The 27,618-nt window shown below is 37.8% G+C and overlaps 1 protein-coding gene across 6 annotated transcripts in view; it reads left to right on the top strand.

The window, feature by feature from the left end:
- The window catches only part of pcbp3 (poly(rC) binding protein 3), an 82,241-nt gene that overhangs the window by 19,228 nt on the left and 35,395 nt on the right, over positions 1-27,618 (top strand). For 4 of the 6 annotated variants that reach the window (XM_023274516.3, XM_023274515.3, XM_023274517.3 and 1 more), the window contains exons 2-5: positions 12,358-12,419; positions 13,086-13,152; positions 14,394-14,499; positions 14,835-14,956. The gene's annotated coding sequence lies outside the window, so the exon portion shown is untranslated. Of the gene's footprint in view, positions 1-12,357; positions 12,420-13,085; positions 13,153-14,393; positions 14,500-14,834; positions 14,957-25,948; positions 26,093-27,618 lie in introns of those variants that run through there. The other 2 variants (XM_023274513.3, XM_035950098.2) reach the window with 2 other exon arrangements.

Genomic DNA, 27,618 nt, shown 5'->3' on the forward strand with positions numbered 1-27,618 from the left:
TTCGGTCGTGACGGTGGTATCTGAATATTTATTTATATTTATTTTGAGATCTGAATATAATAATAATAATATAATAAAATGTGTGTGTGTGTGTGTGTGTGTGTGTGTGTGTGTGTGTGTGTGTGTGTGTGTTGTCAAATTGAGAATTTTTCATGTCTGGCATTTCTCCCAGCAAATATGGTTTTATTGGTGTTGCCTCTTGTTGTTGCCAGATTTCTCTGAGTGCACCAGTCTCAGCGGCCATGTTGTGGCTCTATATTTTACTTGTCTTTTTCTTAACTTCTCTTTCAGTTATTGGAGATATTATTCAGTGGTTGTTTTTTTTTTTTTTTTAATTTCTGTATTTTTGTGGATTGATTTTCTTTTCTTGTCACAAAGCTTTGTAAAGGTTTAAGCTGGATAAACTTGTTTTAAGGTGTTCATATATGTTTTATTGCTTTATTTCTAACTGTAATATCAAGTTTGACTTACACCAGATCAGCTCAGTATACATTGCTAGATGTGTTTGAGTGAGAAGAGGTTCTTCTGTATGCAGGTTTTCAATTTTGTTGATTAGCATAGTTTGTCAGGGTGCACCACACTTCACTATTAATATAATGAAACTGGGTTATTAAAATAATTAAACTTGAATAATTTTAGCTAGATTTCAGCAGAAATAGGTCTTTGTACTGGCATGTAGTGTATGTAAACTTTTACTTGCAAATTTCATGCATTTTCCCAATCAAATACCTTCAAACATTGACAAACAATAATCGATAAAACATTGATCAGTTATAAAATGCATTTTTCCCTCAGTTTAAATTTTAGATGAACTATTAAGCAGCACATTACTTAGGTGCAATATTTTTACTAAGCATACTCATGAAACACAAATAAGGTTTCTTGCTCTTTATTCAACAAATAACACCGTCAAACAAAGCTATTGCAAATAGGGCACAGTTGCTGCCATTTTCAGACCAACAGGGCAGACCAATCCAAATACATTGTGCTTTAATTAAACAAAATGCTTTATAAAAGAAAAATAGGGTACTCTTAAAGTCACCACAGCATATTTAAGACCTACTGACTGTTATTTAAGAAAATTAGTAAATGTACATGGACAGGAGTGACTCGTGTGAGCAGTCTCTTCACTGCAAGTCCAGCTGCAGAAAACACCATCTCTGGCATGCATGTCGCTAGGATCTAATACTGCCTGGCCAACTGAGCAGTCCCAGGAATCTCTCAGTGTTCAGTTTCCACCAGTTAACAGGGTTTACGTCCAGAGGAGCGGCGTTGTAGCCATGGAAAAGTGGATTGGTCTGCCCTGTTGGTCTGTTTCAGTACTGTGAGATCCATTTGAGAAGTAGTACTCAAGCAGTAGTGCCATGGCTGTAGCAGCACCACCCACTAGTTGTGTCATGGCTTTCTTTTCATTAGAGATCGGTATTCTTCGGTCTTCATCTTGGCTGGCCCTAACGTGATTTAGTTCATCATCATCAGTGGCCACATTATTAAGTGACACTACCACCAGTTCTAACAGCTTGGTATTGTCTTGTAGTCATTCTGGAGTAAGGTGTTTGTGGTGAAGGTCTAACACTGATGCAACCAGCGCTGGCGATGAAGCACAGAGACTGAACTGAGAGGTGAGAATTGATCAGACTGAAGGTGATCTGGTCGGTGTTGGTAACTGAGGCCTCTATTTTTGCAGCACAAGTAGTACTAGTACACTTGAATGCTACCAAGACTGGTGCTATGTCCTCCATAAGTTGCCAGTATCTGTCTGACATGTCCAGAAGCCTGGAGTCGCTGTGTGATCAGACCGCACAGTAGTCAATGCTCAGCACTGCACCAGCAGTCTTACAAACATCTTGTAGATCAGCTCCATCTTGTTTTGCAAGATTGTATTAGCTTGTGAGCTGGACGTTTTATTTTTTTGCTGTATGTTCTCCATTTCATTGGTAGCAACTGTGTTGTAATTTAAGCTTACCAGGTGCAGCCTGAAAATCAGTCATTAGTGGCAAAGCATGGAAGTGAATGGCAGTTAGGATGGGTGGAATCCTGTGCTGCCAATATATTTTTTGCATTGTCCGCACAGCCTCTTCAAATTTTTCTGCTAGGCTGTCAGTGTGTCTGACTGGTATGGCTTCAGTTACCAGAACCACTGATTTCAAATGCCTGTCTTTGTCAAGGTAGTGGACTGTAACTGTGATGCAATTCTCTGCCATTAACGTAGTCTAAGAGACAGTCTGGGAAATGGTACAAAAACAGAGTACACTGTCAGTTAATACACTTAAATTAATAAATTATTACCAGCAATTAATTAATTAACCATGAGTCATTAACATTCCTAATTTATATTACTCACTCACTCAGAACTTATTTGTTGTTAGTTTAGTGAATTCTCTTAAATTACATTGAATGTACATTTCTGACACACTGGTTGTTAACACTCAAACATAACATGAAAATGAAAAAAGCCTTAACTATATACAGCATACAGTATGCACGTGCAGTGTGTCTAGTCTTATCTACACGTGCATGTAAAGCCAGCAGAAACCACACACACAGTTCACCACTAGACAGTTGCTGTGATGAGCAGACAGAAAGGGGAACCTCTCTGGACATAAATATGTCCAGCCTTAAGATATACAACTGGCAATTCCATCTCCAGCTGAAGCTTCACCGATTGCTTTTTGCCCCTTCCCTACAATTCATGCAGGCGTGCAGTACACAAGACAAAAACATGGCCTTGCACACATGCAGCACACTCACATGATGCACAGAATGACAGGGTGAAAGGAAAGATATCTAACAAAATGGAAAAACTCTCAATTACAATGGAGATTATGCAAACCTATCCATCAATTGCGCATTGAAGTCTTGTGCAGTGGAGCAGCAACTTACAACCAAGGAGGCAGTCTTATTCCTTTTAACGAGGAATGCTTAAAGCTTGAATCAAATGCTTTTTTGCACATGATGTACTATTCATAAATTTGTCCCTTTAAATCAAATGTGTTACATTTTAATTCAGAGAACAAAGTGAGACTCAAAATGACTGTTCAAGATGATTACAGATTATATCCTTGTCACAGTACTGAAATTCAGCTACGATAGTATTGTCACAATACTGACATTTCTAACTTCAATAAACTACCTTGAAAAGCCCTATAATTGGAACTACTTTCAATACACAGAGACAAAATTCCTACAGTGCTGCCACAGTACTTAGGGGCATGTGCAGTTACCCATTTAACAATAAATGGTGCTACCTAGACAAGCGGGTATCAGAGATACAAGTCGGTTAAAGTAATTATTCATTTTTTATTAAGCATAACTGCTGATCATGATATTGTTATTTTTAAATGTTAGGTGTTAAATTGTGTTGTGCATGTTGTCATCATGTTTCAGCAGAAAATGTGCAATATTCATATATACAGTGTCACACATTCAACAACCAAATACAATTTAGTTATTGAAAAATATAAATAATTGGTTCCAAGTTGCTCCGAAATACACACAACATATTCTGGAACGATTTTTCCCACTGTTGTTAAATTAGGTTCAATTTTGAAAGTATTCTAAGTGTTTTCTTATTTATTAGATGAGTAGACTACTGTAATTTAAATTTCCGTTTAATCAACTTGAAATGAGTTGTTAGGAACATCCCTAATACTGAGGGGAAAACATTTTCTCTTGTTTAAAGCCTCAAGACCATGTGACTGTCATACATTTGAAGGGCAATAAAGTGCAAGTAAACAACAAAACACCATTTTTTTTTTGTATTTTCAAGTACAAAAAGATTATCTCTTATAGATTATTTTAAGCCCCAAAGCACTAAATTAAACCTAATGCATTTTTAAGTAACAAATGTATCTGAAAAATATTAGCTGGCATCTGTGTATCAGTACTACAAAAAATGAGCACTGAAAATGTTTCAAGTGTTCAGAATCAATATGTCTATATTTCTGATAATACTAATTAACTAGTCCAGGAGAGATGTATAATGAATAGGAGGGTGAATCGCACATTATTGGATTAAATGAAAAGTAGGTTCTCATGTATCTAGATATCTTTACATTTGATTCCACTTTAATCCAAAGTTTTCTGATTCAGTATAACGACACATACTCAACTGTTAACCCTAACCTATGTCCTTAAAGCATTTAACAGTATATACCAAAAGATTCACTTATATGCTAGTTAGTGAATGCATCTATATTTATAGGCATTTGTGATTATTTTAACATGCATACGGAAAGTTTGTTGTGTTGTCATCTTAAAATTGATTTAATGCAACATTGTACAGACTGTAACACACTGTGTGTGTTCTTCATTTATTTAAAATAGGATAAGATACGATGGAATTGGAATATTTGGAATATTCTATTTATGTAAGCAGACTGTATGAAAACTGAACTTGATTGGAATCTACCTTTGCCTAACTGAATTAATTTGACAGGCACAAACCTGTCTATATAAGGTCTCACAGTTGGAGTAAAAAGCAGGGAATGAGTTGAACAGGACTGTCTGTAGTCCTCCCAGACAGGATTATGTCAAGGCATGGATCTAGGGAAAAAATGCAAATGATGATTTAAAAAAATGAATATTTTTGTGATCATTTGCATTGCTTTTGTTTTCTCTGTGGTACTGAAAACATACTGAAATTTTCTGTATCAATTCACCCCTGAGAAATTAAGTACTGAAAGTACTGAAAGGTTTAAGGCTGCAGGGCATTCCAGTGGATATTGTAAACACATCTCTTTATCAGTGAGGTAAATCTAAGTTCTGTGCAATTAATGCACAACATGATTTTGTCAACAGCTTTAATAAAGCATACACAGTACCCAAAATGCACCATATTTCATAAGAATGCATGTAACTGTGACAATAGATAAAATATAGATACCACAGTTATGTGTGGTTCTGTGATGCAGGAAATAGCTCAGCTCTGACAGAACTGTCACAATGAATGTGCATTCACTGAATCTTAAACTTTAAAATACCATCACACACAAATACACAATTATACACTTAAGTAACATCTTCCTGGAAAAACAAACATAACACACTTTAAATAGGAACTCTTATTTATCAATTACTTCTGTCCCACAGCCTTGTTTCTTGGCTTAAAACTTCTGGGAGAGCAGAACTCTGAACTTGTAGATATCACACAGCAAGTGCACATGAGTTCAGCAAACTTTATGCTCGATGAAGCTATAATACAAATTTGCAATTGTGTAATAACATACAGTTGGTGTGATGCTGAAGGTTTTTATATGTTGGGTTCATGCAGTGTCAGTGTTCGGAAAAAAAACACCTCTGGAGGAAAAACCCTTAAATGCAGCAGTCAAGAAAGCTGATGCACACTCTCCAATAAACATAGCATGACTAATCCCTCCTCGCAAATGACAAGGCCTAGTCATCTTACACACAATGACTTCAAAGCAAAGCAGTTGCCACAACTCAGACATGAGCGATGGAACTACATTTCTTTCAGCAGCACACAGGGTTAACTAAACAAGCCATTTCAGTGCGGCAGCATTTACTAAAAAGCTTGATGGAGCCAGCTAAGCTCCTGTGATTGGCCTTTGTGTGTGAAAGTGACCACTTAAGTGCTGTGCAGCCCCTCCTGAGTGTGTTTGTAGGCATAAGCATTTCCTCTGACTTTTTGCCTGCTTGCACTGTGTGTTTGTGTGTGTCCTTGACAATGTATTTGTGTGTGCGCACATGCTCACTGGTGCATTTGGGGTTGTTTTGCTGTGTGTGCAAGTAGGTGAGAGACCACATCTGTGTTTTTAAATACCCTGCTTCGTTGTGCTGCTGTGTAGTGTGTTTACGTTATTTTAAACAAGCTGTTAATGCCCCATGGAAAAAAAAATGCAGTAAAACAGGTTAATATAGTCACAATTCTAATCCTAAATATTGTCCACAGAAAAATTTTTAGTCATAGGGGTTGACCATTTTTGTTTTTTTCAATGCCAAACACAATATCTATTATTATGAATCATGGAGACTAATGATTGATTTTTGAGATCAATGTACATTTTCAGTAAAGTTGAAACCTAGGCAACAAAATGTAGCATTACACAAAGTCCAACAAAAAATGTCAATAAAGGTCTTGACCTATTTATGTACTACATGTTTAAACAGTATATATGAGAGTTATTACAATTATACTGAAGCAACAAACAAATATTTGCTATGTAAATATATATAGATATAGTGAAGTAACACTGTCCTTAGCAAACAATTAAATCACACTTCTCTACATGTGTTGTAATCCGAGCTTCTCTGTTCTGTTTTTTGGTAGCAGGTCCGGCTTTGCATACATGTTGTTGCATGCGAGTCCCTCCCTTTGAAACTGTTGGCCCTTTCTGCATTTATGAACATAATCACAGTGACTTTCCACAAGACTTTGTAAACGCAAGGTGCCAATGCAGATAGCAGTGAAGTCCAAACTGTTAAACAAGTTCCCCAGTAATCAAAAAAATAATCTGGAAGGAAAAAAATAAAATAAAATTCTGATCATGTTTTTTACCTAATTTATCTGGACTCATTTCATTTCAGCTCAGTGCAAGAGTCTCTATTGTACCATCTGCTCTCTTCTGCTCTGTTTCATTGCGTGTGCCACCTTTGCTGTGTGTCATGGTATTACTTTGTAATGGACACGTGAAGTGGAGCAAATATGAATAAAAGAAAGGAGAGACAGGTCAAGTGAAAATAACTTTGCTTGTGTTGACAAAAATTCATTACAGCTGTTAAATGTTTTTTTTACAATGCCAGTGTGGGCTAACAGTTGTGTCTGGATTATTTGTGGTTGACCGTTATGCATACAACCATTCTGGTTGTAAATAAAATGACAATAATCAGTCAATCTATTAGTTAAGTCAGTTTAATGTGATGTATTTCATCTAGTTTTCAGTTTGAATTTAATATAATGTCCTTAAAAACATTACTTACTATGTAATAAAAAAAACAACGTTACAACAGGAATTCCAGTTAAGGCAGCAACCTGGTAAAACATGCCCTGCACTTGTCTACTACTTACTCTGCTAAGTATTACGATGGAGACAACTAATAAGATGAGAAAAGGAAAAGGGAAAATGATAAAGCAAGCAAACCTAACTAATTTCCGTGCAAGCAGTGTAGCCAAGAAAGCTAAGAATGAAATGGAAGAGGGAGATGGAGGAGAAGCAGAAACTGCCACCATACTGAAGGCAATTTCCAATGAACTTGATGGAATAATGAGGGTCATTACTGAAATGAGGGCTGCAGAGTGATTCGGTTGGTAGCAGCATTGCCTCACAGCTATAAGATCTCTGGTTCATGTGCCGGCCTTGACCAGGATCTTTCTGTGTGGAGCTTCATGTTCTCCTTGTGCATGCGTGGGTTTTCTCTGGATACTCTGGCTTCCTTCCAGAATCCAAAAAATGCTGAGGTTAACTGGTGATTCTAAATTGTCCAATTGAATGTGAGCGTGCCTGTTGTCTGTCTTTCGGTGTGTAGCACTGTGATAGGCTGACGACCTGTCCAGGGTGTCCCCTGCCTTCGCCCTAAGTCAGCTGGGTTAGACTCCAGCCTCCCTGCAATCCTACAGAGGATTAAGTGGTGTATAGATAATGGATGAATGGATAGTTGCCCTCTGGATTATTCTGAGATGGATGGTATAGTTAACCCATCTAGGAATTTCTTCAGTTTTTTGTTTTAAGTCTGCCTTAATTTCTTCATTGCATTGTTTGTAATTGATGTGAGGTTTCTGTTTGTAGTTGTTTTCTTCACCATGCCAGTACCTGCTATATCATCTTGTTCATAAAATGTTTGAGTCTTCAGAGAGGCTGTCAGGGGACACCCTGGACAGGTCACCAGTCTATCACAGGGACAAACAAGCACACTCACATTCACACCTATGGACAATTTAAAATTATCAATGAACCTCAGCGTGTCGTTGGACCGTGGGAAAAAGCCAGAGTACCTGAAGAAAACCCAGCAGGGAGAACATGCAAATTCCACACAGAAAGATCCCAGGCCCAGGCCGGGAACCTGGGGATCTTCTGGCTGTGAGGCGATGGTGCCAACTACCAAGCCACTGTGCAGAGAGGGCAACTAGATTTAAAAATTACCAAAGACGAAACAGGAAATGCAGCTGACTGTATGAAACCTGGAAAAAGGGCAGCATCAGATGCTTTTCCAACAGAATTGTTTAAAAAATGTAAAACTAAATTGTTAATGCCACAGCTGGAAATGTTCATAAGGACATTTCAGAATGAGAGTCTTTCACCTTCTATAAATGGAGCTCTAATTATATTACTACCAAAACCAGGGAAACCTTCTAACAAATGTGAAAATATGAAGCCGATAAGCTTGGTAAACTCTGACCTTAAAATATTATGTAAAATGTTAGCCAAATGGGTACAAAATTGAATGCCAGACATCACTGATAGAGTCTAGAATGGATTTATAACTGAGTACTTAATATGACTATTGGTAAAGAAACTACAGATACAGCTCTTCTATCATTAGATGCAGAGAATGCCTTTGATAGGGTCAAGTGGCCATATCTGTTTGATGTTTTGGAAAGGTTTGGGTACGGATAGAGTTTTAGCAAGTGGTTTCATCTGATTTATAAAATGCCAACAGCACAAATCTTGACAAACAGAAGCATTTCACAAACTTATAACATCAAACGAGGCTATTGTCATGGTAGAGGAATTCACCTACTTGAGGATACGAACTGTGCCAAAGATAGAAGATGTTATCAAGAAATTGCAGCTGATAGATGGATGTTTCTGCCTGTTTTAGTAACAGGTAGAATCAATATTTTAAAAATGAATGTTTTACTCAATGCTACGTTATCTCTTTCAAAACATTACCCTGCCAACACCACCAGATTTATTTCTGAAGATTAAAATACTATTTGTTGGATTCATTTGCAATCGTAAAAAAGCAAGGCTATGTTTGTCATTTGATCATGGAGGGTTAAATTTCCAAACTTACACACACACGCACGCACGCACGCACGCACGCACGCACGCACGCACGCACGCACGCACGCACACACACACACACACACAGCTGAGGTCTATCATGTTTTACTTCTCAACTAAGGATACTCCTCACTGGACAGAAAAGGAAATTCGGAGTCTAAGACTCCCTCTTCTCATGTAGCTACCTGTACTCTGACACAGTGAAAAATCTACAAAGACAGACCAGCAACCCAATAGTTAGACATACAAATAAAATCTGGTATGATGTAAGAAAATATCTAAAAGAACCAGGTTCCCTATCACAATACAGCCCAATATGGGGTAAGTGGGGTTTTTTTTACACCAGGAAGAAATGACGCTACATTTGAAATCCATGCTTCTAAGTTCTTGAAACAATCAAGATCTGTAACTGTCAAATTCTGATATTATGATGGCTTTTGAACAACTGAAGCATAAGTGTAATCTGAATAGGAAACACGCTTTTTAATTCCTACAACTTAGAAGCTTTGTATTAGCAAATCAAAACAATATACCTACTGAACTCCTACAGTCACTTGTTAAAACATTGATAAGAAAGGACAGTTTAAAAAATGGCATTATATACAAATTCTGTAGTAAGCTGACATCCTGCTCATTTGAGAGCTCAAAACATAAGCTAAATATTACATTGAAATGTATATTCCCTTTACATATCGCTTTTGTTTTAGAAGTACTCAATGCAAAACCACATTTCCTATGTCTGTTTTATTGCAATACAGTATATTATATCATAGATTATTGTAATATGTTAATGGAAAAGCAGGATTTTACAAATGTAAGAACAGGAATTGACCAGCTGAATTATCTTAAATTGAATCATTAAAATACAATAACAACAAGAAAAAGGCTAGCACTCTGCCAGGGATGCTCAGTCTTTGTATCATTTCCAATGGATGAAATGTTTAATAAAAAATGACCTTGCACTGAGCACAGGCATGTGTTATGCATGTGTACCTTATGTATGGATACCAAATCCATCCATCCATCCATCCATCCATCCATCCATCCATCCATCCATCCATCCATCCATCCATCCATCCATCCATCCAACCCAAGAGCCTCTTAGGTCAAACAAATGGATTGTTCTTAAATTACCAAGCCAGTCATCTTACCTCAACTGAACATGTTTTTTTTTTACCTTATGAAGACAAAACTGAAGGAAGAGAGCCCACAAACAAGCAGCAACTGAAAGCAGCTGCGGTAAAAGCATGGCAAAGTCTCTCAAGAGAGGAAACTCTAAACTTGGTATTGTCCATGGGTTCCAGATTTCATGAAGCCATCTTATGTTTATATGTTGTATATGTTTACAATTATGTTAGTTTGTCCAAATAGCCTGTGAGGGACTATGCAAAAAAATGGTGGTAATTCCTAAACAGTTGATGCAATATTGTTGTTAAACCATCCGAATTGAAACTGAAAGCCCACACTTCCATCACACCTTTATTAAGCTGAAATCTATTGTGGTTGTGTAGAGACACAAAACTATGAACATAGCATCACTATCCAAAAGGATCTGACTGTACAAGCGCCTGGTTTTAAAACAGTTATATTTTGCTACATCATACTCCATGAGTCCAGCCCTTTCTATTTCTACTTCTCACTGCTTTTGCAATAAACAGAAACAGGACAAAACACCTGACTTGGTTTGATTGTTTTACATAACTTGTAGTTTCAAATGAACTGCTGTCCCTCTCGTAGAAACAAGGCATAGTTAAGTATAGTAGTTAAGTATAGAAAGTCCTTGTTGTACTTTTAAAAATAATGCCTTTTTTGGCCCCCTTTGAAGCCTGTGAGACAGATGTGCACAGACACAGAGGTGTTTATATTCATTGGATGCAAACAATCTTGTGGGCGCACAAGATGAATATTTCCCACATCTTCCAATATATGGTCTTCTGCTGCCTCCTGTCTAACAGTGCTAACAATGCTTAAATGCTGTATTAATTGCATTAATCACTTGTGTGTGAGAGAAGGTGACAATGAGAGTAAGGGGGGAGGGGAAGAGGGGGAGAAAGAGAGGGAGACAGAAAGAGAGAGAGAGAGAGAGAGAGAGGCTTTTACCATCAGAGAAGGTTGAGTCCTTCAGCAGAAGGGGTCAGTGCTCTAATCTGAGGAGGTGATGACATTGTGAGGATATTTAATGAGAGGATAAGAGCAAAACCAAGGGGCGGGGGAATTAGCCTTTTTAGATATCATTAAACATTAATACTGTCAGGGGACAGGGGCACACTGGGGTCCTTTTCATTGACTTTCATGCTGCGTGCTAATAGAGTTCACCTCTGGGGACCTCCGCACACCCCACCCCCAACCCTCGGTGCAAAGCTAAAGCGAAGATCTGATCGCCATCCAGCTTATGAGGACGAGATTAGTGTATGTGTGTTTATGTGACTGTGTGAGTGTGCATGTGTACCTGTGTGTGTTAATTGTAGATTATTTGAGCTTGGGCACTCTCTCTTGCTCTCTTCCTGTCTTTTGTTCATGTGTATGAGATATGCAGAATCTAACTATTTAAACCTATTAAAATAAGAGGGCTTGCATACTTTAAACCAAATCCTAAGAAGCATTTAAAACCTACAGGATGCTATTCTTGTGTTTTTCTCAAAGTAACTCACAGTATCAAGCAAATTTCTTTCATATGGTTCTATTCTGTATTAGTACATGATATGCTAATTCACTTTAATGTGGACTGGTCAGTGTTTATGTATACAACACAGGCATGTTCATGTTGCCACAACAGTTCCTTCAGCAAGGTTTAAGTAACATTTAGCTCTGTCATAAATTAATCTCCTGTTTATTTTCTCATAATACATTTTCTTTTTTGGTCAACCAACTATTTGTTTGAGCTTCAATGTTCAAAAAAATGAAAATTCAGACTTTGTACTTTACTGTTAGTAGTGAAAAACACAACTATTGGAGAAGTATTTATCCTGGTGCTATTCTTCTGCCACCTGTTCTGTTCTTACAGTAACAAGCAGCTGAAGTTATTTAACTCAAGTGTCCTCTAACTGTATGGTGCTGGCCACAAGAAACACCAGCAGAGGGCAGTAATTCCCTTCTAAAGAAAAAAGGATTGTTGTACCCACACACTCCTTTTGTTTGTGTGTGTGTGTGTGTGTGTGTGTGTGTGTGTGTGTGTGTGTGTGTGTGTGTGTGTGTGTGTGTGTGTGTGTGTGTGTGTGTGTGTGTGTGTGTGTGTGTGTGTGTTCATTTGGGTGTGGCTGCAAATGAATGAGCCGTGGTGATCACTGTACTCAGTGGGATTTGGGCAGATGGTGACAGAGGGAGCCGTTACTGTACAAACGTAACTGTACAAGTTATATTGAAATATAAATTGATAAACTAATCTTTTTCCCAGGGATTCCTGTCCTGTCTCCTCCTCCCCCGGAGTGCTGTCTGTGAACATCTCAACTGTACAAAGTAAGAAACATTAGCACAACACGCAGCAATTAATTATTTAGTCATTGTGCCCATTTTATAACTGAAAACTGAACTGAAGGTTGACAGTTCACCAGGTGTGACAACACAAAAATTCATTTTAATATGTAGAGGTTATAGTAGTCTTTCATTTTTCATTAGCCTTTATTTTTATTTAGTTCTGACTTTCTGTTTACTATTTTAGTTCAGTTTTATTTAGTTGTCAAAACGCTTATCTAAGAGACAGTTATATTCAGAGTAATTCCAAATAGGACTCTGCAGCTTTCTCCAGAATTTTGCCACCATTATACTGACTTCGATAGGTTGGCAATACAGACACATAACATGCTTGCCATCTGCTGGTGTAAAACTGATACAGCTAAAAAAAAAAATACAAATAAAAAAGGAAGATAAATTACAAGACATTTGTATGAAATAAATTCGCAAATGTGTAAACTAAAGACACTTTCTCTATAATGTTAGTTTATCTAGATCTAGGTTAGTTATCATTTCATATCAAGTCTCATATTTATTTCAGAACATTTTTCTCACTGAGTTTTGGTTATTTTGGTAGTTCTTATTTACAATATCAGTCTTGATGTGGAGTGAACCATGTGGTTTGAAATATTCAGGACTGTCCTCAAAGCTTTATTTTCCTTTCTCTAACAGATCCACTCAATCCAGTTTCAACAATTAATCTGATCTGAATCCGCTTTGGCTGACCAGGCGCAGCAAAGTAAGTGGATGTACATCTACTGAATTTGATTTATCTAAACACAGAAATTTTATAAATTACTTTCAGGCTCTCTCGTAATGGCTGGTTTCTAATGGTTGAAATCCAACCAAGAAGTTGCCCTTGAAATGAACTTTTTGAGACGTAAGTGCAGGCACACTGAATTACCACATATATGTATCTCTTGCATACAAGTTAAGTATGCCTGAGTCACAGGTTTCCAAGGGTTAATAAATTTAAAATTAACTGTACAGAGTGATATGTGTCACATAAGCATACAGTACATTTATCCTGTTAAACATATACTAAAAAGGGTTTTATGCAAAACATGATTTTATATATCAGTTGTAATCAGAAGTGAATCTTTAAATTTATAATTTAAGTTACTTGAGTGTTTATACTTTGTCTTAACTCAACTACCACTGATGAAACAACTCAAGTTTTTGTATTTGTATAGCTATATGTCACAATCCTGCAATAACAAATTTGTTCATTCAAGTGAGGGTGACAACTTTTATTTCAAGACTACGCTCTAAACTGTGTTTACAAATGTTAGCTTGAAGATTATTTAGCACACATTTCACTTTCAACAGTGGTAAGAGTTGTGGTTGTGGCAGTAGCTGTAACATTAAGACATGAGTAGTTGGGTTAGGCAGTAAAATGACCTTAACAACTATAATGCGGAAATATCCCACAATAATGATGATAAAATGATTGGGATTGCCCTACCCTAACTGGCAGTAGCTGTAATATCATTAGTATTCACAGTCCCAGCACCAGTAGTATGGGAAAAGTGGCAGTACTGTTGTAATGCAAGTACTGACCTGTCCTAAAATGTGAAGCACAGGGGGAATTTGTGATTCAAATTGGTTACTGCAATTCAGTGTGTGTGTGTGTAGTATATTTATTTTGTTTATCAGGTCACTGAATCAGCAGGTTGAATAATGGATGTATCCACATAATGAAAGTATTGTTACAACATACCTACAGTCATCTTACAATAGACTGCTAAGGCTCCCAGCAGTATATATATCAAGCACTTTAATTAAGCAACATTCTGTAAGCAGTATGCACTTCACATCTCACTTAAAAGATTCATTTTTACATTTAAGATCCCCATGATTGGCTCAAAGTGTCAGTTAGATCCCATCATTGACTCAATACCCAATTATAAATAGACCCTGACTAACTGACCACCCACCACAGCTTGCTCTTTGTTCATGTTTTAACTCTGATCTGTTTAGATCTTTCGGCCCGACGTCCAGTCACCCCATTCTGCTGGAAGGCTGATAGTCACAGGTCACATGACCTGGAAGAAAAAACCTAGGAGACTTTTGGGATCCCTCTTTGGTCAGAAACACCTTCTCATTGTTAATGCATGCACACACTATGAGTAACATGACTGATGGACTGTTTAATTCTGATTAAAAGTGGGCGGTAGGAGAGGCTTGATGAGCTTCAAAACTAATTCATCTTGTGCAGAAACACAGAATTCACCAAGAAAATCAACCCGTGTATTGATAATGTATACTTCAGTGCAGTTTTAAAGCAATTTGAAGTGCTACGCCATTCTGAAATACAAAACAATACAGCTATCTAAAAAGGAGATAGTCACAATAGATAGGATGTTTCTTATCCTCTGCTGCAACCTCACTTGATGTCTATTTTTCTTGGTCTGGCTTCAGCATGGGCTGTATATCAACCTGAAGGGACGTCCAAAGGCTGATGAACTGACCTGTGTCAGTGTGAGACCACATTGTTTTGGTGTCCTATATGCCCTGGGAACACAACACCCAGTGCAGATCTGGTGAGTAACAAAACTTCCGCCATCTGCCAATGTTAAATTGATGGAATTTACTCTCTTCTTTTACAAAGACGTCCAAGTAAGTAGGTGTCTTTGCTTTGCAGTTTTAAATTGAAATACTGTTGATAAATGTAACCTACCTTGCGATCACATGATTTTGTTTGGTAGGCAAGAAAATAAGCAAATGTTTGCTCACCATTCATACCCTACTTTCACTTCTTACCCACTTTCTCTCAGCCTTTTCAGCCCGTTTCAGCACAGGTCTAAATTGTGCAAACATTTTGATATAGCAGCAGGGCATATAATCCACTTACAGTAAAATCCTAACATCAGACTCCCCTCTTCCTTATTCGAACTACGAGTGTGAAACATAATGTAGCTTAGAACTGCAAAGTTAAAATCTCGAATAATAATTGTTCTAATTTTAGCTGCATAAACAAGTGTAGCTCTTAAACATTGCTTTCTGTATACCACTCCATTACTGTAGAAACATGTTGCAAACTAGTTTTAGCCCACTGAGCCACATCTGAACCCTCACATGCAACTCCTACTGACTGAAACATTAGAAACATGTCTGACTACCTGAGAACTAACTAAGATTGAACTGTAAAGATTAAGATATCACAATATAAGAATATTATCATCCTCCAGTAACTACTAGGTATACTAGACCTATTGCTTCTTGAGTCTTGTGTACAGTACTGCACAGGCTGCTTGACTGACCCATCTCCAGCAGCCTCTTTAATGTCAGTAAATGGAATAAGAAGTCTCTCCCAGTCATCAACCTCGACCACAGAAATAGCTCCCTGCTGTTACAGTTCCTCTAATACACCAGGGACATAGCCATTCCTTCTTGGAAAGGCAAGCTTGCCTTCTGCACGAACGTTAACTTGAGACTGAAGTGAGTAGCTCCAATGTAGCATGCAGTTCATCTATTCAGTTAGCTTGCGGGTTGACATCTGTCTTGCAGGAATGAAATATTTTTTTAATGGTTTTGGCTCGCTCCTCCATCAAAATATCCCTGGTAATATGGTGACATCAGTCATATAGACAAATTCTATGGAAAGGCCTTCAGATTCATCACAATTTCACAATGTCATTTTGACTTCTATCAACAGGTTGGGCTGCCCTTTGCTCAAGGAAAGTCCTCTTTAACAGTTTAAACTGTAGTGTGGGGAGGAATTCCTTCAGGCAGATTTTAGCCTTTGTCATTTTAACACCTTGGTATAGCCCCTGACCATCTTACCATGGTCAGGGGCTATACCAAGGAAAGGCACAACTGGCAGATTTGAAAATACCACATCAACATTAAATCTCAGTAAAAAAAAACACAAAGCAATGCAGAAAAAACAAAATAAACAGATGCACGTCCAGAAGCACATTTGAACACCTATTCTGTACAAGTGTTAGGACTGTTTAGGTATTGCAATGAATGTGTTTATCTAACTGGATGAATCAACATTTGTAATTCTGTCACGAACAAACACTGATAAATAGACTAAAGGCCAGTTGCCTTAACCTGCACCTTTTCGCTAAATGAGACAGCCTGGCTTTGCACCGACTGAAACTGAAAGAGCAGCTGTGCTGTTCTGGTCACCTTGTGAAGTCAAATATTTTAATGTAGGTACTTTCACTCAAATATCCACAATATAAAAACACTTTTCACAAAATTCACTGCCACCCAGTATGCAATTTCAGCATGAATAACAGTGATTTATTTCAACACATGATGGACAAATGATGGACAAATAATGTACAAATAGTGAAATGAAATATGTCATTGAATTTATCTTTACAGCTCATTACATCACCCTGGAAGTGGCTTTTTGTTGGGCTAGCTTATGCCGTACTCCCAACTTACATAGTTGATAATATAGCCTGAATGCACTATTAAACAAAAAAACAATGCGCTATATATTGAAAGATTTCATGAGCCGTCAAAGATATACCTGTTGTATCGCCATAGTTGGGCAAAAAAAGCAATATATTTCAGCAATAGTTGGTGAAGCCACTGGGACAAAAGGGCCTTGTTGGCTGTAATGACATATTCAGCCTTGAAATGTAGACTATGAATGAGGCAGTCCTTGAACTGGAACTGTTTTTTTTTTTCTTTTAATTTTATTTTTTTATCTTCTCTAAGAGACTTATCCATGTGACTCAAATGTTAAGTCAATTAACTCTGCAGGGATCAAAGGCCCAACAACAATAACTAGAGAGACCCACTTAGTGTCAGTAATAGTGGTGTACAGATGCAAAAGTATATGGCAGTGTACAGAGCAGAACACCTCCTATTCCCAAACACTTCTTTTACTGCACTCCCTGCACATGACTCATATTTTCTATTCTATCAGCAAACTTTCACCTTCAAATTCCCCTGTTGTGTTTTTAGCGACTGTACATTATTACCTCTTGCCATTCTAGACATTCCTAATACTACAGAATAGTGCCTTCAAGGGAAAGAAGGACTATAAAGAGATTTACAGTACATATACCCATACAGTAGAGATATTGAGTATTGGTCCCACTAAAACAATCTTGCTCAGGGTTCCTACTCAGCTGATTTTCTAATACACAGTCAACCTGCAACGTAGCAAATGGAATTGCATGGCAAATATAAATTGTGCTCAGCCACCAACTAAACACAGCAGTCTATAATATCCAAGTCAGATGGCTACATACTACAGTGGAACCCGCGTGTGCTGTGACTGATACTGCCCAGCTCAACTTTCTTAAAAGTGAGAAGGAAGAATGAAATAAAAGTGCACAAGTTTGCTTTCAGGTTTTTCTATATTGGTCTTTTTGTGTGCCTGTTTGTATTCAAATCCTTTGAGCAAGTTGTACGTGCCTGTGCATACACATGTATGTGTGTTTTGACAATTTAATACTTGGAGCAACGCTTTATAGATTCATGCTCAGAAAAAAATATATATCTAAGCTGGCTCTCTGTACAGAGCCCTGTTTTGGACTGATAGGACTAAGTCAGCAGATACTGGCTTCCTTTCATAACCCTATAGGGAAGGAATACTATGCCTTTGCTACCTCTGACCATATTATGGAGTCTGGAGCATACACGATGCAGAGATTAACAAGGAACAAACACATTAGAGATTTCATGCACACTTACATATGTGGTTCACACAATTTTCCTTTTCATCTATGTAGCTCTACTGGCTAAAATAATAATCTTACAATGTAATTGTACACATTGTAACAATGATGTGTTATTATACCGTAACACAACAATATTCATTTGATTTACTAAGTATGTTAGTCAACTTAATAACATATCAAAAACAAACACTCTCGAGAAGATATAAAAATGATAATCCATGAGATTTTTTTTTTTTTTTTAAACTAAACTGTTTTGCGGATTCAAATAAATCAGTTAGTGCAAGCAGCATCTTTTTTGGTTCTGATCTAAATGTGCAGGTACAAGCAAACACTGTAACATTTGTTGAGTTAAGCATGTAAAAAGTTAAGACTGGCTGCTTACACTCTTGCTCAACAATTTCATGCTTCATTTTTGTAGACTGTAGATGTAGTGTAACCATTTTACTGCTCAGTGCAATTGTTGTGGTCATTGAACAGTTCTAAAAATGAAAGCCAGACTAAGGTACAATGGAAGTTTTTTTTTGGGACTAGATCATAAAATCAGCCTTTGATCCTACAAATTTTCATTATTCATGAGAAAAGTGCATTCGTAGAGTATAAAAACAATAATAGTGTGGGAAACGTTCAACAAGATTTACCAAGTGTGCACTAACACACAGACCTGACCAATGCTACCTCTGCAGTAGCAGGTATGATTCTCAAACAGCTGTTTTTAGCTCTAAAATATCAGTAGCAGTTCTGCCCTCATTATTTTGCTATTAGTGTGGCTCTCTCTGGCACTATCCCTGAACTGGCCAAGGAGGAGCATTAAAAACAGCTCTGTAGGAATGTAATTAAATCCAATATTATTGAGCTGATCTTGAAGACTTAATATTAACTGTCCAATGTTGCAAGGGATTTTCCATGTGCCTACTGCCAGTTAAATGGTCTGTTTTGCCTGTCTGTCTGGCTAGTCTAAAACTGTTTCAAATTTAAGAGTGTGCCATAGTGTTGGTTTTATCACCTTACATGGTTGTATAGTTTTTTAGAGGTCACTACAAATATTAGTTCATTGTCTGTCTCAAACAAGGACAGATGGATGTTGAGAAGCCTCTGTTCTATGGCTTTGGGAGTGAGGCCTTGGGGGACAATTGCATACACAATATGACTTTCAGACACATGTAAGGATATGTGCTGTGTCCCTTTGAAGACGACCATTATTTGAACATTAAGTAAGTTTGACACAAACGTATTGGTTTAAGTACCACCTTGGGATGGCAACCTTGATAACTGGGGGGCATTACATGGTGTTAACTTACACTTGTCATCTCTGGTTCCCTCAGCACTGAACCTCAGTAATTGCCTCTGTTTAAGACATCTGGGTCTCCTGTAAATTCTTCCATCATAAAATCACCTGCTCACAGGTTTATCATCAGAGTAACTTTATAGGCCACTTTTGTGTTTCACAGACTGCTTTTAGCTCACATAAGCCACCGGTGCATCATTTAATGACGAGCGTAGCCGAGACTGAATGTGTTTCAAAGCCAAAAGTATTGAAGGTGTAGCAGCTCGGTTGTGATAATTTGGGAGCAAATGGGGGGAAAAAAAAATGTTTTTCTTGACAGTTGACATCAAGATGCTGCCAGTGGGGGCATACATAGATAACCAGTGATATGGCTGTTGTGATGGACATCAAACACTGGTGTGTATTGTCCTTGATTTTTGGCAAAAAATATATAGCAAGCGGAGTCATCAGGACAGTGGACCATGGCCTTTATGGCATGGTATCAGTACACATATTATGGATTTAGTTGGATGTATTTGTGTCCGCGCTGCATAACTATTTCTTTTGTAGTACTTTTTAAAAACTATAATCACTTGTGTCTCTGTAGCTAGAAACATCTAACTTGGACTTCAGATCAGATAATGCAGCTGTAGAATTCGTGCCGTGGCCTGTTTTAATTAAACAACAAGCCAGAGTGCAGCTGGTATCACTTCATTTTTTTTCCCTGACTACTCAGCTTCACAGCTGCATGAAATGGCCACATTTGATTGTTTGATGCTAACAGTGTTTTAATGAAAGGATGCCATCCCTAACGTGCAGGCTATTGAGACCCACCCATAATCACGCAATTACCATAATGAAATCCTGGTACCTTGGTATACATGCCTGCCCAAAGTGATGAACTAAAATAAATGTTAAAACACAAACTGATCAGCTACCTGATAACACTGTAACCAGACAAAGCTGTTTTTCCCTTCATTCTTGCATTTGATTTCCTGATATAAAGCCTTGCAGGCCAGTCAGATTTGCAACCCTAATGTTACATATGTTGGAGTTGCCAACATAACTTGACTTCATCTGGATATTGAAAAGGGGAGAGACTGTCATTTGATTGGCTATTGTCATGGCCTCCTCCCTGGTCCCTGCATCAGCCCCCACCTGACCCCACATCTCAACTTCTCCCTCCTTTTCTTCACTCATCCTCCTCTCCACTTCTTTCAGTTCTTCCTCTCTCTCGGCCTCCTCTGCTCTTGCTCTTTCTCCACTGTGCTGCTCTCTGCAGCAGCTGTCCTCAATACTAATCAGTCATCAGCAGAACTCCGGGCGGCTGCAGCTCAGAACACCTGTTCCCCATCCTCTGCAATAAAAGCCGGTTCCACACTCCACACCCTGCCAGATAGTTGCTTCAGCCTCTTCTGCTGGCCGTGCTGCCTGGTCATTTCTGCCTGCCTCTCACTAGATCCAGCAGTGCGCGCCTCTGGACCGCTGGTCTCCAGGAGCCTGCCTGCCCCTCGCCCAGCCCTTTAGTGAGTTTAGTTAGCTTCTCTTCCTACCCCTGCTTAGTTCATCTTTTGGCTTTAGCTACTCGGTTATTTAACCCTTAGTTAGTTATTCCTTCCCTGCTCAGTTTCCCTGTTATTTAATACAATTTGTATTAATAAAATCTTGTTTAACCTGATCCAGCCGTGTCTGTGTGTTCTCTACCTGGGTTCGCCTCAGCCCGTGACAGTTATTTCAGTAAACTAATAGCATTTCTTTCCCATTGCATCACTAGAAAGTCTGAGGTTCTGATCAGAGGAAACAGTAAAAGGTGCAGCTGAGGTGTGGAAGAAACATCTATGGAAACAGTAACGGTAGTACAAGCAGCTCTGATGTTATTCAAGCTTATTATAAATGAATAAATAAATAAAACAAAGTAAAATAAAGACCAGAAGGATCAACAATGTCGCATTAGGTTAACATTAATCCCTATAGTGTCCTCTGATAAACTTCAGCTAATGTTAATGTAAGTCTTTATCACAAGTATTTTAACTTCTCATGGTAGGAAACTTGGTATAATAAGATGAATTAGGCTCTGTTCTATCCAAGTGCTCAAGTAAATCATGACAGAGTACCACAGAACCAGCATGTACCAAACACCCAAAATCTACCATTTGGAACAAAAATTTAAGATAATGTGACTTTGAATATGGACATGCTATTATCTGTATGTATACGCTGGACGACTCCAACAATATCTAAGGAGGGTCCAAATAGGGACCATTTTCATTAATCATAATCAGGCACAATATAAATGATGGAACATCACAGAGGAAACCACTGTGCTCCCAAAATTAAATCAATAATAAAATACCTGCATGATTCTCCACAATACCACCAGGAAAATGTTTTGTGAAGTGAACACAGCAAACGTGAAAGTATAGTTGAGTTGTCTGAGAAGAACACACAGTACTACCTAAGGATATAATGGTGCATACCAACTAGGTAATGTTTTATCCTCATTTATTTAAATGAGTGCAAATGTATTTGTGTGTTCTTTATTGTTGTGTTGACATTAAACTTATTACTTGTCTGCCTTGATAAAAAAAACTGGCAAAAGGTGCAAAATCCAAAGTAACGATGGGTGAATTCAAACTAAAACATATTTTCTTATTTTTTCTATTTTCAATAGGTCTTAAAAATGATCAATAATTGTTGACAAACATTGTATCAAAATATATTTTACAGCTATATCATCAACCCTATTGATAAATCTTAATAATACGGCTGAGCCAAAGTAAGAAGAATAATATGAAATTCTTTCTGTATGTTTCACAGATCTAATGATCCGCTGTCTGACCTACCTGTTTGCAGTCATCACTATTATTAGAACCCAAGGTCCACATAAACATATTTTTCCCTAATCAGCACCAGAAATGTTTATTAAAGGGAAATTAAGGCACACAAGATTAGAATTGTGTGTTGTCAGCTTAAGCACATTGTGTTTTTTAGATGAAGATCAAATCTAATTTCACCTAATGCAGAAAACAAAGTAATGCCAAAGGGTCATAATTTTTCTTGTCACTGTATATGATGCCTACTACACAAGAAAGCTAAATTATTTGTACATATTTTGATACAACATTTAATAGGTATGTGGTTTGTGGTGGCGAGATGTGATTAGAGAGTTCAGACAAAGCTGGGGGCATCTGAACTAAAAAAAAAAAAAATAGAAAAGGCTGGAGCTCTTGGACAAGTCATTTTGTTTTGTGCTCAACGTGTGAGCAGTTTGTTTGTTTTTGTTCTTATTGCTGGTATTATCTATCATTGTAAAGCTCAACCATTTGATTTCTGCAATTCATCTTTGAAAATGCAGTCATGAAGAAAAATGTTACACTGAAAATGAAATTAGATTTCATGCCAAGTCATTTGTTATCCACTGAAAATATATTGCCTGTTGAGTCAATTGTCCTACTTAATTGTAAAGCCACATTACATCCAGTAAAAAGTACTTGTGTTTTGTTTTTAAAAGATCTAAATGTTTCTTTGCAACAAATCCAGATATGGAGGTGGATGACAGTGAAGACTAATGGTGTATTTTGTTTAGAATTGATACAAGCCATACTTTAGAGACATGAAGTTAAGAAAAAATAAACTTATGTCCAGGAGAAAATGATGTATTTAAGATTAGCCTGACCTCTTGCTGCCCTCCCTTTTGTTACTTTACCCTTCACACTGGCTTTCAGAAGAAAGCCTATTTAAGATGGATGATTTCTGTGTGTGGAAAAAGATCCCTGGACATATCTAACTGTGATTATTACCTCACTTGACCCTTTCAACCTTTCTGAGCTAGTCAGTGTTCAGTTGGATACAATATTAACCCTCTAAGAAAAGATAATAACTTGAACCCAGGAGGTCTTCGGAGAGACAGCCATCTAACTTACAATAAGATCTAGAATCGTGAAGCAAAAACACTTCCAGGCTTATATACCGGTTTCAAAATATTAAACTATTAATTATTACACCTTTTTCTACTCACAGTATCATGAGAAAATTAATACTGAAAATAAAACCACAAGGCTGCAGCGAGTGTTTGTATATAATGAAGTCATTGGGACTGTAGTCAAAAGTTACACTAGACAAAACAAAATTTAACAGCACTCTACAGTTCTAGCTGTTCCAGGTGTTCTAGCTTACCTAAACACAGGACTCCAGAGTGCAACCAAAATGATGACATATGAAACCTATACCAATCAGTCACAACATTTGACCACTGACAGGTGACATGAATAACATTGATTATATCGGTACAATGTGATGGTCTGCTGGAAAACCTTGGATTTTGGCATCTGTGTTGATGAGACATAGACACCCAAATAAACATTGTCCCAGAACAAGAACACTCCTTCATGCAAATTACAATCCAAAATGTCACTGGCCTACCCCTGCAGGAAAATGCACCCCACCACATTGCAAAAACATCAAACAAATCAGGAACATCTTGGGGAATATGACCATCGCCCAAGATGTTGATTTGACCTCCAAACTTCCAAGACTCCATTCTGATCAAGCATCAACAGGATGCAGAGGAACAAGTGTGATTTAGAGAGGCCCCACTACACAATCCAGATTACCCAAACGATCTGCTGCAAACGTCCTGGTGCCAGACCCCATGGGACATCCTGAGAGGTCCTCTTGTCCATGCCCAATGGTTCAGAGCATTTTTGACCACATAAGGGGGACCAACACAATATTAGACAGGTGGTCATCATGTTGTGTCTGATCAGTGTATTTGTGAGATTGTGAGAGAGTCGTATGGTCGAATTCATATGGGTTAGCATGATTATCACTAAGCTTTTGTGGCCAGCACCAGGTAATTACTGTGCTGGCCATTGTGGCTGAAGTAGTACTTTTACTTCTTCACTGGTTCAGTCAGTTTCTCAGAAACAATCATTTTAGCTTTTACCAGAGGAGAAGTGACCTATAGCTATCCATCTATCATCTTGACCGCTTACTCCTCATTAGGGTTGTTGGGGGGCTGGAGTCTATCCCAGCTGACTTTGGGTGAAGGCAGGGGAGTCTATCGCAGGACTGATCTATAGCTAATTTAAAAAAAAAAAAAAAAAAGAAGAAGAAAGAGAGGACAACACTGGTGGAGAAATTCAGCCTCAGACACAGCTGATGACAGTGATGGTGCCAGCAAGGAGATAGCGACTGACCCAGTGAAGAAGAAAACGACTACTACATTCACACAATCACAATGGCTAACACAGTAGTAGAGCTGCAAAATGAATAAAAATTAATCACAATCATACACCTAAACTTAACTACTTAATCTTAATTACTGAGGCAATGAATTTTGCAAAATTTTGTTCAAATTGATCTTATAACCAACTTTGTGAACAGTCCTGTGGTCAACAGATTTATTTTTAATTTTTTATTCATATGGGTGCCATTTACAACAAAACACTTTCATCCCAACGATATGCAATTTCTATTTGTCTTAATTATCACTGCTAACAGCATTTAAAAGGCAAAATGTGGACTACAAGTATACCAGTTAATGAACAAAACAACAGAAAAAAGAAATCACAGTGTAATTGCAAATTTAAACAGATTTCAAAGTGCGCAAGAACATATTTATCTTTAAGTAAATAAGTAAACACTTCATTCTTGTGGTGCCTGAGATGAATTAGATTCTGGTAAGGCTGTTATTTCATGGTTCTAACTTGACGTTACCAAGGTAGAAAAACTCACATAAACGCATACAAAAAAATCCACTATCCAACACTAGGAATCCATTTTGCATGCAGTGTCTCTATCAGTATGGATACAGCACAAGACATATTGATGACTTACAGAGACTGAAAGGAGCAAATGCCTTCAGAATGGGCAGAAATGAATAAAAACAAACATCAGAGCAGCATGATAAGATAAGAGCTACATTTGCAAGTGTCATTATTGACCTGGATAGTAATTGCATGTGTGTTATCAGTCAATCAAAAAATATTCCGGCACAGAGTCATTATGCAGAGAAATTAAATCAGTCAATTTCAGAGTTTATTAGTACTCATTTTGTTTGCTTGTATCAACACAGTAGCATAGATCCCAACAGCATGGACATTTTTTATGTAGCCAGAGTCAAAAAAACACTGTTGTAGTAAGTCTCTGTGCTATTGTATTGAACATTGGTACAGTGGTCTGATGCTGGACTTACACTGTGTCAATTCCAAGGTATGGAAACAGATAATTTGGTGAAAGGGAACTTAAATTTTTTTATGCCATCTCCGAATTGCAGGGTACAATACACAAAATCAAAAGGGGAGTACAAATGTCGATTTTAGCAACAGCACGACAATAGCATTTAGCAACAGCACTCGATGCGTTCGCAGACATGTCACGCAGAATATCCAGGCGCCCATCTCAATTGTTTGCCACCTCCAACCTCCCCCCAGACCCTGAGGGGTACCCTAATCTGGGGCACTCGTCAAATCTTCTGCCCATGTAAGGGACAACACTTGCTCATGCAATGGTCAAAGCACGACGACGTGACTATCGGCTTCAGCACTCGTTCAATTTGGGGAGTATTTTCGGGTTATACGCCACGATGTGACATCACAGGTTATGATTCATCGCCCACGTGACTCCGTGTCTCCATGTCTTGGCCAATGGTTTGCCAGCTTCGCATCTTGTCCTAGTGGCAGGAGGCATAAAATTTCAATGCCATTTTACAAACCTTTTGTTAAGAGCTGGGGTGGTGGTCATCTGTTTGGATCCGCATAAAGGTAAATTCTTTCTAACTTATTATAGCTGACATTACAGATGTGTTTACAATTTTTCTGTGGCCAAGAATTATGATTCCCTAACTGTAACTGTATATCACTGCGGGCCCCTTATGCTCCCCGAGTATTGTCTGGGTGACATCTTTGGGAGGGGGACAAAAATAATTAGATTGGACACAAATTTTAAGTTTTCCAGTCAATCACTCCGAATGAATGACATGCTATGTCTTACCATGTTAATTTCTCTTATAATTATCAAACTATGGGGTCATGATTAATAACAGATATCATGGGCTTTGTTGTCCTCTCAGTAATCTCTTTGTTCCTGAATGGATCATGTCTAATCTAGTATGCTATTTTGCTGTTATGAAGTCAGCTTAGTTTAAAAAAAAAAAGAAAGAAAAGAAAAAAAAACACATTAGTTGCCTACATTACTTATAATATAGTGGCAACGATGCGTGTTGAGTTTTCAAGTTCAAGCCTTATTCATATGAAATATGAATTTCAGTTTAGAAACAGATAACTAAAGCCTTACTATTTATAGAGAAACAGTGGAGACAGTTTACAGTTAGCAGTGTATCATTATCTAATAAATGACAGGAGTGATCTATGTTCTCCATTAACGATTACCAACGGCATGCAGAAAACAAGCATCGTCTTTTAATTGTATTTTCTGGTCAGACAGAAGAAAGGGTGGACAACTATCAGCGAGCATAGCTTATTAGCAGACACGCACCAATAAACTGTTTTATCCCTCCAAGCTAATGCTCGGTGGCAGAGGAACAATGCAAGGGGCTGTTGGCTTGTGACTGTTATTTATGCTGAGATGTTAACCAGGCCGAGTGATTGAAGATGACAGGTTATAGCCCGCTTTTGGGGCAAAAGGGAGGGTCTGGCAGGATGGCAGCTTACAGACATGAAGCAACAAAACAATTCTTGGTACATGTAACTGTGAATGTATTCTTTTCTCTATGCTCTTCTACAACTCATATTCCCAAATGCATCAAAGCTGTTGGTGGCTGAGAAACCATTTTGAAATCTTAGAAAGTACATTGTTACAGAGGGATGGTGCTAATAGGCCACAGCAGCGAGCATAAGATGTTTAGCCCGAACAATGACAATTCTTGTTCAAGCTTATCATCAAAAGATATGCTCCCTGGAAGCAAAATGCATTTAATTGGTCAAGTGCTACTTTTTAAAAACTCAGCATTCTCTGGCAATTTGAACTACAAAAGGCAGAAAAGCCAAGGGCTTTCTATAGTATTTTGTGTGTCGGTTTGAGTGTCATTTTCTGAAAAAACTTAACTTCTAATAGGAAAATCTTACACTTTTGACATCCCCAAAAAATTAAAACACTTGTCTAAAACAGTTAATAAGGGATTGAGATCAAAACTGCATGGATAAGGTACAGGGTTGATAATGAAAGATGTCTGACAAATATGAATGTTGGGTACATACGGTAAACTTAAGCTGGATACTGTGACATTAGGAACTGACAGTGGTAATGTCACTTGCACATATGCACTAAC

This window comes from Amphiprion ocellaris, chromosome 11 (genome assembly GCF_022539595.1).
Source record: "Amphiprion ocellaris isolate individual 3 ecotype Okinawa chromosome 11, ASM2253959v1, whole genome shotgun sequence".
NCBI classification, from domain to species: domain Eukaryota; kingdom Metazoa; phylum Chordata; class Actinopteri; family Pomacentridae; genus Amphiprion; species Amphiprion ocellaris.